This window comes from Ascaphus truei, chromosome 3, assembly GCF_040206685.1.
Source record: "Ascaphus truei isolate aAscTru1 chromosome 3, aAscTru1.hap1, whole genome shotgun sequence".
Lineage (NCBI taxonomy): Eukaryota > Metazoa > Chordata > Amphibia > Anura > Ascaphidae > Ascaphus > Ascaphus truei.
In genome coordinates this window covers 13,754,504-13,773,910 of record NC_134485.1, presented here as the reverse complement: position 1 = coordinate 13,773,910, position 19,407 = coordinate 13,754,504, and the positions used below count along the sequence as shown (strand labels likewise).

The following is a 19,407-nucleotide window of genomic DNA, read 5'->3' as shown; positions in this document are numbered from 1 at the left end:
CTGCATGACATTGGGCACTATTGCTAAGTCTGCTGTCTATAAGCACTTCTAAATCCTTCTCCATCAAGGATTCCCCCAATATATCTCCATTTAATTTGTAAGTCGCCTTTTTATTCTTGCATCCCAAATGCATAACCTTACATTTATCTGTATTAAACCTCATCTGCCATTTACCTGCCCACGTTTCCAGTCTCTCCAAGTCCTTCTGATGAGAAATTACATCCTGCTCTGATTCTATTATCTTACACAATTTAGTATCATCAGCAAAGATGGAGACTTTGCTCTCGATCCCAACCTCAAGGTCATTAATAAACAAGTTAAAAAGCAGGGGTCCCAGTACCGATCCTTGAGATACTCCTCTCACGACTTTAGCCCAACCTGAAAAAGTTCCATTTATGACAACCCTCTGTTGTCTGTCCTTTAACCAGTTTTCAATCCAGGTGCATATAGTATTACTGAGTCCAATTTTCTTTATTTTGTACACCAACCTCTTGTGTGAAACCGTATCAAAAGCCTTTGCAAAATCTAAGTAGACCACGTCAACTGCATTACCCTGGTCTAAATTCCTACTTACCGCCTCAAAGAAACACATCAGGTTAGTTTGGCAAGATCTATCCTTCATAAATCCATGCTGACTATTACTAATAATTTTGTTTTCCATTAGGTATTCCTGAATATTATCCCGTATTAAACCTTCAAGTAGTTTCCCTACTATTGAAGTCAGGCTTACAGGTCTGTAATTTCCCAGTTGTGATCTAGCTCCCTTTTAAATGTAGGCACCACATCTGCTTTACGCCAATCTTGTGGTACTGAGCCTGTGGAAATGGAGTCCTTGAATATTAAATATAATGGTTTTGCTATTACTGAGCTTAACACCTTGCGAACTCTTGGATGTATGCCATCGGGGCCAGGTGCCTTATTTACTTTAATTTTTTCAAGTCGCTTATGAACTTCTTCCTCAGTTAACCAATTGTTCATTAATATGGAGGTTGTGGCTTCCTCCTGCGGCACTACTATTGAACTTGATTCCTCCCTGGTAAACACAGAGGCAAAGAATTTGTTTAATACCTCAGCTTTCTCCTTATCTCCAATAAGTTGAGTGTTTACTAATCAGTTCTGTGATTTGGATCTTACTCGGGTCCCCTGGGTGTCGGTGGTGCAGTCACATGTGCAAAACCCATTATCTTGTTGAATGTTGTGTCACTGAATGAGAATGTCTACATGGTCATTACAGGACCTGTGTCAGAAACCTCATCTCAAAACCCTACATCCGTCTTCTGCCATGACCATAATACTGTGTGACAATGCAGTCATTACCAACACGTGTCATTGAGTTTTAATGCCAAATTGCCACCATGTTTATTCCGTCCCCTCAGTCCCTTTGAATTCATTGGGGACTCTTCTCTAAATGGTGATCATGCATCACTCAGTCAGATTAACTGTATTCTGAAAATTGCGCTAATTCGTAAAGATGCATTGTCTCTTTCCTATATTTTATTTATTTTTTTCCATTAATAAATGCACCTATTCTTTACATTTATGGCAATGCAATTATCTCAGCTGCCGATCGATCCATTGTGCTGTGATCAATCGGAGAAGACGCTGCCTCCCGGGGCACGCAATATGGCCGCCTATTTCAAAAGAGGAAGTGCTGGGGCTTCCTAAATGGTTGCTACAGCAGCACAAGGAAGCTTAATACATTTTTTTAAAATCATTAAAAAGGGCATAAAGAGTGAAACTAAAAAGAAAGAAAAAAAATCAGTAAGTGTCATCTAATACTACACAACTAATTTATTTAAAAAGACAAAAAAACCACATAGGATTGTAAATGAAATGCGGCTTTAACACTGTTTAATAGATCTGGTCTCTGTTATGAGACTGTTGAAAGCAGCCGTATTGTAATTCATGCAGCATAATGACTTACAATAAGAAAATTATCCAATCTGTTAACTGCTTCACTGCCACAAAGGTATGCAGACACCTCCCTGAATACTTGAGTTACACAATCACTTGCATACTTGCCTCATTCATAGATCATTCTTACCACTCTGAATTCTGCATCCTTTGTCTCCCAGCCGGCAAACCACCCCATCTATGATTGAAACCAGTCTTGCAGTACTAAAAGTAGCAGGTTTTTCTTTATGCAGCATGATCAGCTTTGTATTATGATATCAAAATGCAAGGCAAAAATAAGGTCCATCCATCAAGGTAAGTGCTACAGTCATACTGTATAGAAAAACATTACAGGACACAGCCTCCTAAAACAAGAAGGAGCTGGCACTCCAGAGGTCTTCATACAAAAAAAGAAGACTTTTAATCCACCCAGATCAACGTTTGGGTCGAACACACTGACCTTTCTCAAGATGAGTGCACCTAATTCTTTCTTCTATATGTAGCCATGTGTAAGATTGGTGTACATATCTCTTTCTCATGCTGGCAGTAAACCTGGTAAATATGCAGGATTGCCAGCAACAATCATGAGGTTTGCCCTCACACCCTGGTGAGGTGTCATATGTCCCCAAAGGAAGTGACAACATGCAGTGTGTTCCCACTTAGTGATACAGAGCATGTTTGTGCTCCGGGGGGTGATATATGACACAGCACTGCCTAAAGTTAGGAGTTCAGTTTCCTGTTGTGCTGCCTCTGTTCAGTGAGAGGCACTTGAAGGTCTGCAACAATGTTGCAGTGTCTCCTGCTAGCTGTGAGTCAGTGAGCAGACGCAGCAGAGTTAGAGGAGCTGAGAGAGACAAAGCAGCTCAAGAGAGGAGCTTACAGCAGCCAGAGAAGCTGGGGAATCTCTCTGAGAGGATAGGTGGAAAGCAGCTCTATTAGAGAAGGGACCTTCCTAAGAGAGTGCTACAAAGAGATGAGTGGCTGAGCTGTTATCTGTGAGGGGCAGCTTGCCCATGCCACCATCAATAAAGATGCCCTGTTTGAATATACCTCCACTGTGTGAGTGTGAAGTTACTCAGCAGTGGATGGCACCACCAAGAAGGAGTTCCTCACCAGGACCATCTCCCTGCGGAAGCACAGATCCTGATGAGGTGGAGGCGCTGCACTGGATATAGGTAGGACTCGCACACACTACCTCAGCTGCCTGTCTGGATGACATCCCCTACTAACATCAAGCGGGAGACTCAGGAGCCCTGTTGCCTATAGGTGCACCACCAGACACGAACATGTAATGGGGACTGGTTAGACTACCCGGGCCAATGTGAGATTGGGGGGGGGGGGGAAACCCGTTACATATAGAAAAACATTTCCATGTAATAATTTAAGTAGTGGAGTGGGAGCAGAGGAATAAAAACAGAATTGCAAGCAAATGCATACGGTATAACAGTATACTGTAAGAGCACATCTAGGTGTCAAACAGAGAAGCTGGTGGCTATTTCAGGAGCACTGAGTGTAGAAAGGTAGAAGAGGAAAGTAACTGCAGTAGGTAGATGAGTTTAGTGTAATGACTACAGGGGGTAATAGTATCAGCGAGGAAGCTTCCTTGCATTTTTGTGACTATTTGCACATGTTAGATTTCACCCTCCGGTAATCTTAATGAAGAAGTGATTTAAAGAAGACAGAAAGTTCCGGCTGAAAATGTCAGCTATGGCCCGTGGCAGCTCCAGTATATGTCTGCTTATTTGAAATATTGCGTGCAGTTTTTTTTATCCCTTCGATCCATGAGGATATCGAGCAGTGTTTTTTCAATGAGCAAGAAGTGCTAACGCAGCACTTTGCAGCATCTCTGGAAGATGGCGAGCATTATAAGTTTAGATCAGCGTGCAGAGCAATGATGCGGAATCACAACTGCAACATCAACAGTACATCCACCCTTTCAAGCTCATGTACAGGCGTAAATAAGGACTTATTCACAATATAACCCATCTAAAGCTGTAGTAGTATTATCTAGGGGAAAGAAGGACAAATCAAGCACAATAAATATGTACTCCAAACCTGTACGATAGCAAACTCATTTAATGGTCCTTCAGTAGAGATGTACAAAGTTTTCACTCATGGTTGCAAACGCAGCAAAATCTGCCTTTTCATTTTGCTTACATTTGTTATCAATTCCAGATTTTGCAACATTTGTAGAACTTTTTGACCAAAAGGCCATGCTGAAAAAGCAGGTATAAGCTTTTAGGGTGTCCATGTTACAATGGATAAGAAGCAAAAAGTGACACACTTTGAGTGCTCATTTACATGTCATTACCCAGAATCCCTGGCTGCAGTGGAAGCGCTGTAGGCTAAGAGATAATGGGGAAAGGCAGCAGACCTGTCTGAGACATGTGAATGTGCTCACAACTTTAGTGAATTTAAGAACTTTGTGAAAAGTTTTAGCGAAACAGGTGGTGAATCTCGCCAAGTTGGCGTACCTCTGTCCTTCCAGCTATTCTGTACAGGGTGAAAGATTTTATTATACCCAAAGTTTGAGATCTAGTTATTGATGCCTTGGTGAAGCAAAACCCCACTCTTGTGATGCCTCTGCCTTGGTGTAGGCGAAATAATGGTATAAATGTATACGTTCCAAATGCACAGTTTACAGACACAGGGACCTGTTCAGGTAGCTTCTATAAAATCACTGCCACATCGAACGGTGTGGCATGACCCTATCTTATGGTTTGATATTTGTGTTATCATGATATTTAGAAAGAATCAGGAAGAATTATCGCAAGTCACAAACAGTAAGGTAGGAAAATGCCAATACTGCTCGGGATAGCAGTGTCCTTATCTCAGGCTTTTTCTAAGTCCTACCCTGCGATCTGCCTGCAGTCTGTAAGAGCTGCACAGAGAGAGCTGTATCTCCCTGCACAGCTCTTACCGGCAATCTCCATGCACGGAGAGAGCTGCATCTCTCTCCACAGAGCAGCTGCTTCTCCCTGCACAGATAAGCTGCATCTACCTGCACAGCTCTTACAGGCGATCTCCCTGCACAGTGAGGAACTACATCTCCCTGCACAGCTCTTACAGGCAATCTCCCTGCACAGCTCTTACAGGCGATCACAGTCACATGACGCGGGACATTTAATTAATGCGGTTCGGCTCTGGAGACCCCTACTAAAATACTCTGTTATGAAAATAAAATAAAAACAGCTTCATTACCTAAGGTAATGAAGGGGTTAAGCCAGAGTGCCTGCTTTCTTGGGGATAGAAGGGGTGAATGAAGGAGGTAGTTGCCCCGGGTGGGTGGTTACTGTAGGCCTACCATACTTGAAAACGAGAGGTAACGCTCAATGTATTACTTCCTGGTAAAATATGTTATCAATAAATAAATACCAGGAAGGTTGCGGAAGGAGTTAAACCCTTCACTACCATAGCGGTTGTAACCGGTAATGAAGGGGTTAACCCCTCCCGGTAGGCATTCATACCCACCCGGGGCAACTACCCCTTCACCTACCCCCTCTGTCCCCAATAAACTGGGCACTGGTATTTAACCCCTTCATTAACGTAGCGCTTAGCCGCTAAGGTAATGAAGCTGGCTGTAAATGTATTTTTATTACATAGGATGGAAGCAGGGGGTCTCCGGAGCTGGTATTAAAGCGTGTCAGCTCCGAAGACTCCCGGCTTCAATCCGACGCAGTCCAAATAGTTTTTTTCTTCTAAGTCCCATCTTGCTACCCTGGATGTGGCGAGATGAGAATCTGCGAGCTGCGTGCGAGCTGCAGCCGCGATGTGATTATCGGCGCTACAAGGTATTTCCAAAAATGCGAGTTTGAGCATTTTTGAGCTCCCGCACGGTTTGTCTGTGCTGGAGCGCCACCAATCGGCGAAAAGCACTTCTCCAGCGATTTTGCCATGTTATCGGAGCTTTTGAATAGCGACATATTCCAACTCGCTCCAGAAGCGCTCGAAATGCCCGATCAGTTACTTACCGAAGCTAGGCCCCATTGTTCAGCTTTCATTGAGGTCACTGTTACAATCAAATATAGGACAGAATCTCAGTCAACTCTACTCCATCTGAGGACTAGTGTCCCAATCTCCCCTACAGTACTAAATAATACGTTAGTACTGGAGAACACATTTAATTTTCCATGTGGCTTATTATTAATTTAATATAGGATTTATTTTGTTTGGCTGGTTCATTAAAAAGAAATAAAAAAGAAATACATAATAATAATAAAGAGAGTGAGACACAGAGAGAGACAGAGAGAGACAGAGACACACAGAGAGAGAAAGACAGAGAGAGAGAGAGAGAGAGAGACAGAGACACACAGAGACAGAGACACAGAGAGAGAGACAGAGAGAGAGACACAGAGAGAGAGACAGAGAGACAGAGAGAGAGAGAGAGAGACAGAGAGAGACAGACAGAGAGAGAGAGAGAGAGACAGAGACAGAGGGAGAGACAGAGAGAGAGAGAGACAGAGAGAGAGACAGAGAGAGGGAGAGACAGAAAGAGAGAGACACTCACTGAAAAAAAACCTCAGCAGAACGAGGAAGGTGATATTTGGATTGAGTCAGGGCAAAATAGAGGCAGATTTCTTTTGATTCTCTACAAAAGCTTTTGGAAAAAAGTATTTTCGGCACATGGCTCTTAGCTTGACATTCGTGCACGTCACTAGTGAAATCCAAAAGGATGCAAGAAAGGAGCGCAACGAGGGATTCTATAAGCATCAAAAAATGGATATAATAGCAGCAATATAATGACAACTCACATATAAAATTCGATAAACCGGCACAAAACCCTGTCCTCATCACAATTCCAAGATATCTGACTGACAAATATCTAATGCTGGTGGTGAGACAACCCAAACACATCCCAGTCGAAACTAGTAGGGTGTGTTTGGAGTGGCAAGTGCAGCAACTCTTATTTTTACTGCACACACATACGGAGAGACTAGAACTGGAACTTATAGCCTGCGATCGGAAGGCGGCCCAAGCAGATGATCCACACCGCAAGAAATTGTGAGTGAGCTGTGGGCTGAGCTAACCGGAGGAGGAGCGCCTGTGAACGGAGGGGCCAGAGTGGAGGGGCGCGGGGCACGCGAACATCATATCCGGTACGCGGAGGTTTGATGAGTCTCCAGGTCCTGCATACACAGTGGGAGAGGCACTAAATCCACACCAGAAGATCCGCTGGATCCTCGCTGCGTGTTGTGGTTTGAGATTTTATCTCATAAATGCTGTCGTTCTAATCTGTTTGTGAGTGCGCATTTGACAGTATATATTTTTCCAGTCCTACATAAATTGTGAAACTTTAATACACTATGAGTGCGCCTGTTTCCTTTTTGTTTTTTTCCATAATATATATATATATATATATATATAGACAGTATATATATATATATATGCAAATACAACTGTATGCTCATCTGCATGTCTTAGACAGGTCTGCAACCCCGCCTTTCCCCATTATCACCCAGCATACAGCACTTCCAATGCAGCAAGGGATTCTGGGAAATGACATGCAAATGAGCACACAGTGTCACTTTTTGCCTCAAAAACCATTTTTAACATGGTTCCCTATTTGCATATTTGCTTTCCTGTGGAGGGTTTTTGTCACTTTTTTTACTCACCATAACTTAACTCAGTATTATGAGATATATATATATATATATATATATATATATAATCAAAAAATAAATAGATGATACCGTTCTGTGGCTAACGAAATGCTTTTATTTGTGCGAGCTTTCGAGATACACTGATCTCTTCTTCCGGCGATGTTACAATATATATATATATATATATATATATATATATATATATATATATATATATATATATATATATATATATATATATATATATATATACAGTGGTCGACAAATCACCAAAAATCTACTCGCCGAACAGAAAAATCTACTCGCCACCTAGTACCACATGTGTGCAGCTTGGGCCAATAGGAGCTCGCCACGATGTTAAATCCACTCGCCCGGGGCGTGCAAATGTATAGGTTTGTCGAACACTGTATATATATATATATATATATATATATATATATATATATATATTATATATATACATACATACATACATGCAATAGAAACAAATGGTATGCGTGTTGGCACTATAACTAGCTCAACAAGTCAGTACAATGGCTCCTATTTAATATGTGTTAAGACGCCTTCCGTATGCTGGAGAAATGTTGCATTTCGTTAATTTCAGTGGAACATCTTCCCCGTGCTGGAAACCCGTTCTACTCCATTCAAGAAAAAACGGTTGGAACTTTCCTCGGCATGGGAAGACGTCATCGCGGCATATTAAATCAGGGCCAATAATTCTTACAGTTGTTAAAAAAATAACAATAGCCTTCACTGTGCAAGGTTCAATTAAATGGTTTCTTTAGTAATCAGCTAGAAAAGTAATACGTAAGAAATCAGTGTTCCATTCTCGTATCTGTTCCAATAGAAGCATTGAACCATGCAGTCTTACATATTCACCTATCAGTGATGGGTTTGATGAAATTGTTACAGCTAAAAAAAAAGTCATTGATTTTTTTTGTTCCTGTTCCTTTCGCTATTCCTTTACCTGTCATTTTTTGTTGCGAATGAATACTATTATATTTTTAAGTTGTGATTTTGTTTGCAAGCGGAAACTGGACTTTTCTTGCAGAGTTACAGCAAAGCTACCATCTGTCAAAGCTGCCCAGCTATGCAGATCCCATTCAGTGCTATATAAAGACGTTATTTTCCTGTGCGCCGCTGTGTTTTACCATCACTCAATCTAAAATGAAAAAAGCAAATGAGGTGATTTTATTCCGGAGTCGTGTTTTTCTATGCTGCGTTAATGCAGCTGTAACTCCATCAATTGTATGTGTGTGCCCTTTCTTTATTTGATATTTTAGGCTTTTGACAGTCAATTTGTATGTGTCTGATAGAAAACGTGCATAACAGTAGCTTTCTGGTGCTCCAGGTGGAAACTCCAGCAGGTCGCTGTGGAATGATCAGTCTGATTTGCAGTGGTTTTAAAGAAGCATTCCCACTTAACCCCATCACCATCAGATGGGCCTGCAATGGGGTTAGGAAGGTATAGTGGCATTGCTATTAAACATAAAACATCTCTCAAAACTAATACACAGGGGCTGATCCACAGAGCTCTGTTAAATTAGGTCAAATGAGGTGACGTTGCCTATGTACTGTAGGTAACGGCCATCGGTTTTCTTGCGTCTAATGGGTATCCACTAATTATATGCCAAACCAACGTCCGTTAGCCAAAGTAGCATTGTTTCAATACCTGTAGTAGTGGAGATGTTTGTAGCGCAGGGACGCGCTAACTAATAAAATGCACATGCATGTTGGTAAAAATATAATGTGTGGTCCAAGTAACACATAGGCATTCTAGCTGCGTTACCTAAATCTAATGCCCATGCGTACGTTCACAATTTATAAATACACGATAGATAGGGATATTTCTCAGCCTGACCCTACAGGTATCAACATGGCTGAGGAGGATTCCACCTCTGCTGCTGTCACTTCTGAACTTGCTGCTGCTGCTGACCTTGCTGCTGCCACTGCTGTCCTTGCTTCTGCCGCTGCTGACCTTGCTGCTGCTGCTGACCTTGCGTCTGCTGCTGACATTGCTGTTGCTGCTGCTGACCTTGCTGCTGCTGCTGACCTTACTGCTGCTGCTGTTGACCTTGCTGCTGCCGCTGCTGACCTTGCTGCTGCACTGATAACCTTGCTGCTGCTGACATTGCTGCTGCTGCTGTTGCTGACCTTGTGCTGCTTCTGCCGCTGCTGACCTTGCTCTGCCACTGCTGACCTTGCTGCTGCCGCTGCTGACCTTACTGCTGCTGCTGACCTTTCTGCTGCCGCTGCTGACCTTGCTGCTGCTGCTGCCACTTCTGACCTTGCAGCTGACCTTTCTGCTGCTGCTGTTGACCTTGCTAATGCCACTCCTGACCTTTCTGCTGTTGCTACCACTGCTGACATTGCTGCTGCTGCTGCTGCTGTTGCTGACTTTGCTGCTGCTGCTGACCTTGCTCTCCCACTGCTGACCTTACTGCTGCCGCTGCTGACCTTACTGCTGCTGCTGAACTTGCTGCTGCCGCTGCTGACCTTGCTGCTGCTGCCACTTCTGACCTTGCAGCTGACCTTTCTGCTGCTGCTGCTGACCTTGCTAATGCCACTCCTGACCTTTCTGCTGTTGCTGCTGCTGGAAGGCTCAGGAGCATCACATTTACGGCAGAATAATTAGAGCAGGCCTGCACAACATACGGCCCGCGGGCCGCCTGGACTTCCTGTGCGGCCCGCGATGCCCCCCTCCACCCCCTCCCCCTCTGCAGACACAGGAGGGAAGGAGCGTCAGCATTTTGACATGCTCCCCACCCCCTCCTGAGCTCGCTCTGCCGATACATTGAAGGAGCGCTAGCATCGTGATGCCCTCTCTCCCCCCCTCAGCCCTCTCTCCCCCCCTCAGCCCTCTCTCCCCCCCCTCCGCCCTCTCTCCCCCCCCTCCGCCCTCTCTCCCCCCCCTCAGCCCTCTCTCCCCCCCCCTCAGCCCTCTCTCCCCCCTCAGCCCTCTCTCCCCCCCCCTCAGCCCTCTCTCCCCCCCTCAGCCCTCTCTCTCCCCCTCAGCAATCTCTCTCCCCCCCCCTCCGCCCTCTCTCCCCCCCTTCCGCCCTCTCTCCCCCCTCAGCCCTCTCTCCGCCCTCTCTCCCCCCCTCAGCCCTCTCTCTCCCCCTCAGCAATCTCTCTCCCCCCCCTCAGCCCTCTCTCCCCCCCCCCTCAGCCCTCTCTCCCCCCCTCAGCCCTCTCTCTCCCCCTCAGCAATCTCTCTCCCCCCCCCTTCCGCCCTCTCTCTCCCCCTCAGCAATCTCTCTCCCCCCCCTCAGCCCTCTCTCTCCCCCCTCAGCCCTCTCTCCCCCCCCCTCAGCCCTCTCTCCCCCCCCCTCAGCCCTCTCTCCCCCCCCTCAGCCCTCTCTCCCCCCCCCCCTCAGCCCTCTCTCCCCCCCCCCTCAGCCCTCTCTCTCCCCCCCCTCAGCCCTCTCTCTCCCCCCCCTCAGCCCTCTCTCTCCCCCCCCTCAGCCCTCTCTCTCCCCCCCCCTCAGCCCTCTCCCCCCCCCCTCAGCCCTCTCTCTCCCCCCCCTCAGCCCTCTCTCTCCCCCCCCCCTCAGCCCTCTCTCCGCCCTCTCTCCCCCCCTCAGCCCTCTCTCTCCCCCTCAGCAATCTCTCTCCCCCCCCTCAGCCCTCTCTCTCCCCCCTCAGCCCTCTCTCCCCCCCCCTCAGCCCTCTCTCCCCCCCCCCCTCAGCCCTCTCTCCCCCCCCCCCTCAGCCCTCTCTCCCCCCCCCCTCAGCCCTCTCTCTCCCCCCCCCCTCAGCCCTCTCTCTCCCCCCCCCCTCAGCCCTCTCTCTCCCCCCCCTCAGCCCTCTCTCTCCCCCCCCTCAGCCCTCTCTCTCCCCCCCCCCCCCCCCTCAGCCCTCTCTCCCCCCCCCCTCAGCCCTCTCTCCCCCCCCCCTCAGCCCTCTCTCCCCCCCCCCTCAGCCCTCTCTGCCTATTAGGGAAGGAGCCAGCAGTTTGATGCGATCCCCTGCAGGCAGAGAGGAGAGAAGGGACAGAGCTGAGGCCGGTCTGGCTGCAGAGGGTGGGGGCGGGGTCTGACTGCAGAGGGTGGGGGCGGGGTCTGACTGCAGAAGGTGGGGGCGGGGTCTGACTGCAGAGGGTGAGGGCGGGGTCTGACTGCAGAAGGTGGGGGCGGGGTCTGACTGCAGAGGGTGGGGGCGGGGTCTGACTGCAGAGGGTGGGGGCGGGGTCTGACTGCAGAGGGTGGGGGCGGGGTCTGACTGCAGAGGGTGGGGGCGGGGTCTGACTGCAGAGGGTGGGGGCGGGGTCTGACTGCAGAGGGTGAGGGCGGGGTTAGTGAAAGCGGAGCCTGTTAGTGAGAGCAGGAAGTGAGGTGCCTGCTGCCAGGGACCAAGATGGCTCCCCCTCCCTCCAGCCATGCTCCACAATAAAAGGTAGGATACCCCCCTGCAGCTGTTCCTCAAGAGCTAGTGTCAGTGGCAAAGGGGCAGTGTGGCTGTGTCAGTGGCAGTGTGGCAGAGTGGCAGTGTGTCGGTGGCAGTGTGTCAGAGGGGCAGTGGCAGTGGCAGAGTCAGTGTCAGTGGGGTGATGTGAGGTGAGGTGAGGTGCAGGGGGGTGAGGTGCAGGGGAGTGAGTGAGGTGAGGTGCAGGGAGGGGGTGAGGTGCAGGGGGGTGGGATGTGTGTTGTCTGCAGGGAGGTATTGTGTGTTATGTGGAGGGGGAGTATTGTGTATGGGTGAGGGGGAGAGATGGGGGTGTGAGATAGAGGGTGAGTCTCGCAAAGGTTGATGATGAGGGGTGCAGGGGGAGATATATGAAGATGATGAGAGTTGGGGGAGATATGAGGATGATGAGGGGTGCTGGGAGAGATATGAGGATGATGGGGTGCTGGGGCAGATATATGAGGATGATGAGGGGTGCTGGGAGAGATTGATGAGGGGTGCTGGAGGAGATATGAGGATGATGATGAGAGGTGCTGGGGGAGATAGGATGATGAATATGATGATGAATATGATGATGATGATGATGATGATTTTACCCGTGCAGACCAAATCTGTTTTTCTTGGAGCAGTCCAGCCCTTCTCGCCTTACAAGTTGTGCAGGCCTGAATTAGAGCTCTTCATTAATGAGGTGGTAGATAATTAACTCCTAAGTTACTTGGGGCATTGTGTCCAGAAACTAGCACAGCAGAGAAAAGTAAAATATGACCCAAATTAATGCCCTGGGAAAGACAGTTCGCAAGGTGATGCGATAGTGTGAGGGAGGGGCTCCATCTTCAGCTTCAGCACAGGTGGCTTAATCAGTGGCTCAGTCTTCGACTTCAGCACGGATGGCTAATCAGTGGCTGAGCCACTGATTGAGCCACCTGTGATGAAGCAGGGATATCCATAAAAGCTGGCCTGTTGGTGGCCCTTGAGGACTGAGTTTGAGACCCCCTGCTTAGTGAATAGGTGTTAGGAGTATTGTTACGATAATTGTGGGTAACGGCACGTTAAATAGCTGTGTGGACCTGCCTCTATGTATCAAGGCAAACATTAACTATCTCTTGGGGCCAAACAATTTGTCTTGATCTATGTATCCATGCGGCTTTCAGTGGGATTTTGTCCTTTGATGTATGTATCTATATTTTTATTTATATAGCGCCATTTATGTACATAGTGCATCAGAGCAGTAATACACGTTACATAATAATATAACAAATAGTGGGAATAAGCGCTTCAGACATGACAGTAACAAACGGAAGGGGGTCCCTGCCCCGAAGAGCTTACAATCTAAGCGGTAATTAGCGAGAACTTACAGAGACAGTAGGAGGGTTGTATGGTAAGTGCGTCTGCAGGGGGCCGAGGTCAGTGCCTGAGACGTACAGTATAGCATCATACTGCAGATTAGTTTTCCCAGAACTGCACCACTTTGGCATTGATTCCTAGACCCCAGTGTTTCAGAAACCAGGATATTCTTAGCCCCTTTCCTGCACGGCTCCCCTGGAAGGGGTTGTGCGAAAGCTGAAGCCAGCCTTGGATGGGAAGCATGATGTGGAATTGTCCGCTTAGTGTGCAGTTCACAATGGCTGCTTTTGTTTGAATTACATACATATTTATATATATATACATATACACATTTTTTTTTATATAAAATTGGACTCTAATTAATATATAATAATAATAATAATAATAATAATAATAATAATAATATTATATGAATGCATTTCTGAAAAAAACGTTGGCAAAGTTTGGCTCCAGTAGCTCAAACTTGCGATTTCAGAAGTGGGTACATGGGCCTAAAGAAGGAGGGGGGGGGGGGATTTGTGACGCACTTATGAAAATGACATTTATTGCGGTTTCCTTCTGTTCCTCTTCATCAAGTAATGTCACCACTTCTGAAGGGGCACACGAACTAAACTTAATTAAGAAGTGTATTCAATTTGACAGATCTATTAATAGAAGGAATAGAGGTTTTTTTGACGTGCTGGAAATCACACATATGAAACTATTACACAGATCTGGATGTCCTTTGGTGACACGTGAGATATGCGTGATGGAGAAGATTAGTGAGGATTCTTATAATCATGAATAAAGGATGTTAAAAGTATTTAATAGAGAGTGATGGGTTGTTGGGAGTGACAAAGAAGGTATTGGTTTGACTTTAGTGTCAATGCCTTCTTAGATTAGGTTGAATATTTCTGTTTGTGTTTTTCTATATAGTGATTCCTGCGGACTTTCTTTCTGTGTATATATATATATATATATATATATATATATATATATATATATATATATATATATATATATATATATATATATATATATATATATATATATATATACACACACACACACACATGGAATATATATAGGGGATATATATACTATTAAATTAATAGTCTCTCTGAATCTAATTTTGAATTAATCGACTAAGATTTTTCGCTACCCAATCCGTAGACAGATTTATTATTTTGGGGGGTGGGGGGGGTCATTTTTGGTCAAATAATCCATGAAAAGGATTTTGACCAAATTGCCAATTTCTAGTTATTATATATATAGATAGATAGATAGAAAAACAAGTATGGGAATAGTATTGTTAATGAAAAATACTAAATTTAAAGAGGTCCTATAAGAGTTAACATTTTCTTCAGATATATATTTGAGGTGACAACAGACAAAGTGTACTTGTTGGTAGATGACATCCAGAGATACCATTTATACTGGCGAGGTATAATATGTGGCATTACACAGGAGTTATATTTGGATGGTTGCTTGGTATCGAGGTAGTCTCTCTCTTTACAGCTGGCTGGAGTTTTTATACATTGCTCACTTGGCTGGATGGTCACAGGCTGGCATAACATGTAAAATTCTGCTCTTGGTAACTGACAAGGACCGAATTGGGGTGTATCACTTTCTACTGTTAATCAAAGCAACATTTTATGCATACTTTATCTTTGTGTTCTTGGTGAGGGTTGGACAGCACAGCATTGTGGTCATGGAATGACATTGGGGCATTATTATATAGCTGTCAATGCTACAAGATCCAGGAACAAAAACATTGATAGCTCTGCCATTCCTTTCTTGTTATGTGTCCTCCAGCTCCCTGCAACCAGCCCAGAAAGGCTATGTCCGAGACTTCTGTGTCTAATGAACACATCAATAAACATGGGCACACTGCATTTTACCATCTGGCTGTACGTTTTGGAACAGACTTTTCCCAACAGATTTGTGCATGGAGATGACTGCAGCCAATCCATTATGCTTCCAAACGCCCACTCTGTTGTTAGCTGCCTCTGCACTATAACACAGCTCTACTAATGCTTTACAGTGTGAGCTGAAGCCACAGTAACAACTGTATGTTTATTCGGAAGATCAGAACATTAGACAGTTTTCTGTGAGATGCGCATGAACACAGATTCAGTACTATCCCACGCTAAGTACATTTCCATTTCTGCTCTTGGTCACTGGCCCATACGAATATTTATTTCTCGCTGTCTCTACCCTGCATTCTTTGCCTTTATATGCTTGTTGTCAACATTAACTTTGAACAAATATCCAAAATACATTTCTCTTGCTTGGATAGCATGGGTCCCCCTGGACCCCTTTTCGCCTCACTTGGTCCCCGGTTCATTCCCCTTACCTCCGGGCGATGCGGGGGGGGCCCGCGGAAGGATGTGCGCGCTTGCGGCAAATGTGCAGAGTGCAGGCAGACGAACGCATCGCCGGAGACTACCGGCAGCTCCCTTAGCAGGGAGCCGCCATCTTGGGCAGAGTTGCGTATGCGCAGTGTATGCGCGCGAGTGGCGGTCTATAGGATAAGTCCTCCAGCAGAGGGACTACATGTCCCATGAGCCTCAGGCAGGTACCCAACAAAGTGCACCAACTCACCTTCACATTAGTGGGGCAGCGCTGTCTCACACACTTGGGTGGGTGGTTGATTCTGGGGACACTGGGACGGTCTGGTGCCCGGAGCACCTCAGTACATTGGAGTAAACCCCGCAGGGTTATGGACACGGTGTTGGGAAAGGTACGGTGAGGGGTTGCGGCCCTGCGAGGCCTAATATTGCGGTATTGGTGCTAATGAAATGATTGTTCTATGCCTATAGTAAATTGTCATTGTTTCACTGCATCAGTGTGTATTGGTCATGTACAGTATGGTCCTCCTGCACAAGGCTATCCCACATACAGACGAGCCAACGCGTATTCTAAAACTTGCCTTAAACTATCCAGTTTACATGCTGGGTAAATGCTGGGTACATTTCAGTGACATTTCTGCAGAGGCTAATGGCCTATCGGATTAACACAGCAGGGGTTCGTGGCAGTCCCATTCAGTTTGAATGGGACTGGCAGGGACCCCCACTGTTAATACGATGGGCCATGAGTCTGTCTGCAGAAATGTGTGAAATGTTGCAGCATGTATCCAGCATGTACCCAGCATGTACAGTACCTGGGTCTTTTTGGAGATTGCCCCAGGTTTGTGTTAGAATAATCGTCGGCACTACAGTAGTTAGGATCCCGCGCAGGTGGAGGCGCTGTCACCCATCGAATCGGGTGCACCCCAGGCTCCCAGCAGCGGAGGTTCAGGCCTCCTTTGAGCCACAGGCAACAAACACCCACACACACCGTAGTCACCCTATCTCCCAGGGGGTGGGGGGAAAGTGTGCTACATTTGTAATAACAGAAATGCTGCATTTTAGAAGAAAGGTTTTAATCTGCTCTAGGAAATAAAAGAAATATTGATAATCTTGGGTGAGTATCATTGGAAATGCCAGCTTCTAAAAGTATTCCCCCTGTCCATCATTAAAAAAATAATAACATTGTATTGCCAGTTGTGTTTTTGTGCAAGTGAATTCTAATAAACATAAGAGGAGCAAAGAGAAGAGGCCGATTTTTTGGGCATCAAGTGTGTAAGAAGCATAAAAAGATATTCTGTATCAATAAGTAGTTAGGTGGCTGATATTTCCCTGCAAGATGTCCCATTACACTCACATATTTCCTACCCGTTCACACATTGCCATATTCCTGAGCACATGTCACAGATGCTGGAGTCACAAAAGGTTCTTTCAATTTTGCAAGTCAGAAAAGCATTATCTCCAACTTCTTTCCACGGAGGGTCTATCCGTGAGAAAGTGCCTCGGATTCATTGTAGCATCCTTGGGTTTCCCATGTTGAACATGTGACTGTGCTGTGCATGGCACGGGCACCTTGGCGTTGCTTATGGAACCGGCTGCCAACCGAGGGGGGAGAAGCGGATAAAAATAAAGGCATTATACTGTTTGGGATAGACACAAAGGTATCCGCTATACAAAAGTGTATTCAGGGCATAGCAAATAGAAATGCTGTGAGTGCTCATTTGCATGTCATTACCCAGAATCCCTGGCTGCAGTGGAAGCATTGCATAATAAGGGATAATGGGGAAGGGCAGGGCTGCAGACCTGTGTGAGACACGTGAATGTGCTCACACGTGGCATTGTATTTACTATATATGAAAGAAAGCCAATGATCTCACTGGGTCTATGGTTTCCCAGTGTATAGGACAAGGGACAGATTAGGTGGGTCCAGTGGTTCTAACGCCGGAGTGGGCAAAGCGCCGCCCACAGGATGGTTTCCTGCTTCCCGGTCTCTATCTGTGGTGCAGACGACAGAGACAGCACTGCGGCGGCGGTGGCAGCAGGGGAGACCGCAGCGCGGTGGTGGCAGCAGGGGAGACAGCAGCGCGGTGGTGGCAGCAGGGGAGACCGCAGCGCGGTGGTGGCAGCAGGGGAGACCGCAGCGCGGTGGTGGCAGCAGGGGAGACCGCAGCACGGTGGTGGCAGCAGGGGAGACAGCAGCACGGTGGTGGCAGCAGGGGAGACAGCAGCGCGGTGGTGGCAGCAGGGGAGACAGCAGCGCGGTGGTGGCAGCAGGGGAGACAGCAGCGCGGTGGTGGCAGCAGGGGAGACAGCAGCGCGGTGGTGGCAGCAGGGGAGACAGCAGCGCGGTGGTGGCAGCAGGGGAGACAGCAGCGTGGCGGTGGCAGCAGCATGGCCATGGCAGCAGGGGAGACAGCAGCATGGCCGTGGCAGCAGGGGAGACAGTAGCGTGGCGGTGGCAGCAGGGGAGACAGCAGCGTGGCGGTGGCCAGCAGCATGGCCATGGCAGCAGGGGAGACAGCAGCATGGCCGTGGCAGCAGGGGAGACAGTAGCGTGGCAACAGGGGAGACAGCAGCACAGTGGTAGCAGCAGGGGAGACAGCAGCATGGCGGTGGCAGCAGAGGAGACAGCAGCGTGGTGGCAGTGGCAGCAGGGGAGACAGCAGCGTGGTGGCAGTGGCAGCAGTGGAGACTGCAGCGTGGCGGTGGCAGCAGCATGGCCATGGCAGCAGGGGAGACAGCAGCATGGCCGTGGCAGCAGGGGAGACAGTAGCGTGGCGGTGGCAGCAGGGGAGACAGCAGCGTGGCGGTGGCAGCAGCATGGCCATGGCAGCAGGGGAGACAGCAGCATGGCCGTGGCAGCAGGGGAGACAGTAGCGTGGCAACAGGGGAGACAGCAGCACAGTGGTAGCAGCAGGGGAGACAGCAGCGTGGCGGTGGCAGCAGAGGAGACAGCAGCGTGGCGATGGCAGCAGGGGAGACAGCAGCGTGGTAGCAGTGGCAGCAGGGGAGATTGCAGCGTGGCGGTGGCAGCAGAGGAGACAGCAGCGTGGTGGCAGTGGCAGCAGGGGAGACTGCAGCACGGCGGTGGCAGCACGGCGGTGGCAGCAGGGGAGACAGCAGCGTGGTTTGGCAGCAGGGGAGACAGCAGCGTGGCGGTGGCAGCAGGGGAGACAGCAGCGTGGCGGCAGTGGTAGCGGGGAGACAGCAGCGTGACGGCAGTGGCAGCGGGGAGACAGCAGCGTGGCGGCGGTGGCAGCGGGGGAGACAGCAGCGTGACGGCAGTGGCAGCGGGGAGACAGCAGCGTGACGGCAGTGGCAGCAGAGGAGACAGCAGCGTGGCGGCGGTGGCAGCAGGGGAGACATATACACAGACATATACGGTATCGAAACCTCAAAGTGTTTTAGATTGATGAGCAGAACCTAGTCTTTATTTTTCCCATTTCTTTTCATATCCAAGTTAAAAAAATAAAGGAATAATAACATTTGTTTTTGTTTTTTTGAACACCCAATCACCAACCCACATTTAAACTTTTCCAAGCACTTCTGCCTTAAATAACATCCATAGCATGAATATCTGGAATCTGTCAAACCTAATGAAGCTTTACAGTAATCATTTACTTTTGACTTAATTCTTGATCCCGGCGCTGTAACTATTAACACTGTATGGAGACCAGCCTACGCTCACGTTGTCTTTGGCAAAGTTGCCGTGTGCTCTTCCAAGGGGCCGTTAGGCGCTCTCCTAACGTTTCGAGGCTCGTTTCTCTTCTGTAAACCAAACCTATTTTTTTTCTGTTCCATTTTATTCCTGTTTTGTTGTTGTTGTTACTGTTTTTTAA

At 47.5% G+C, this 19,407-nt stretch overlaps 1 long non-coding RNA gene across 3 annotated transcripts in view; it reads left to right on the top strand.

The window, feature by feature from the left end:
- The first annotated feature begins 11,777 nt into the window (after positions 1–11,777).
- Positions 11,778–19,407, top strand: part of LOC142491298 (uncharacterized) — a 42,475-nt gene continuing 34,845 nt past the window's right edge. For all 3 annotated transcript variants that reach the window (XR_012800367.1, XR_012800366.1, XR_012800365.1), the window contains exon 1: positions 11,778–11,888. This is a non-coding gene — a long non-coding RNA (uncharacterized LOC142491298). The remainder of the gene's footprint in view (positions 11,889–19,407) is intronic.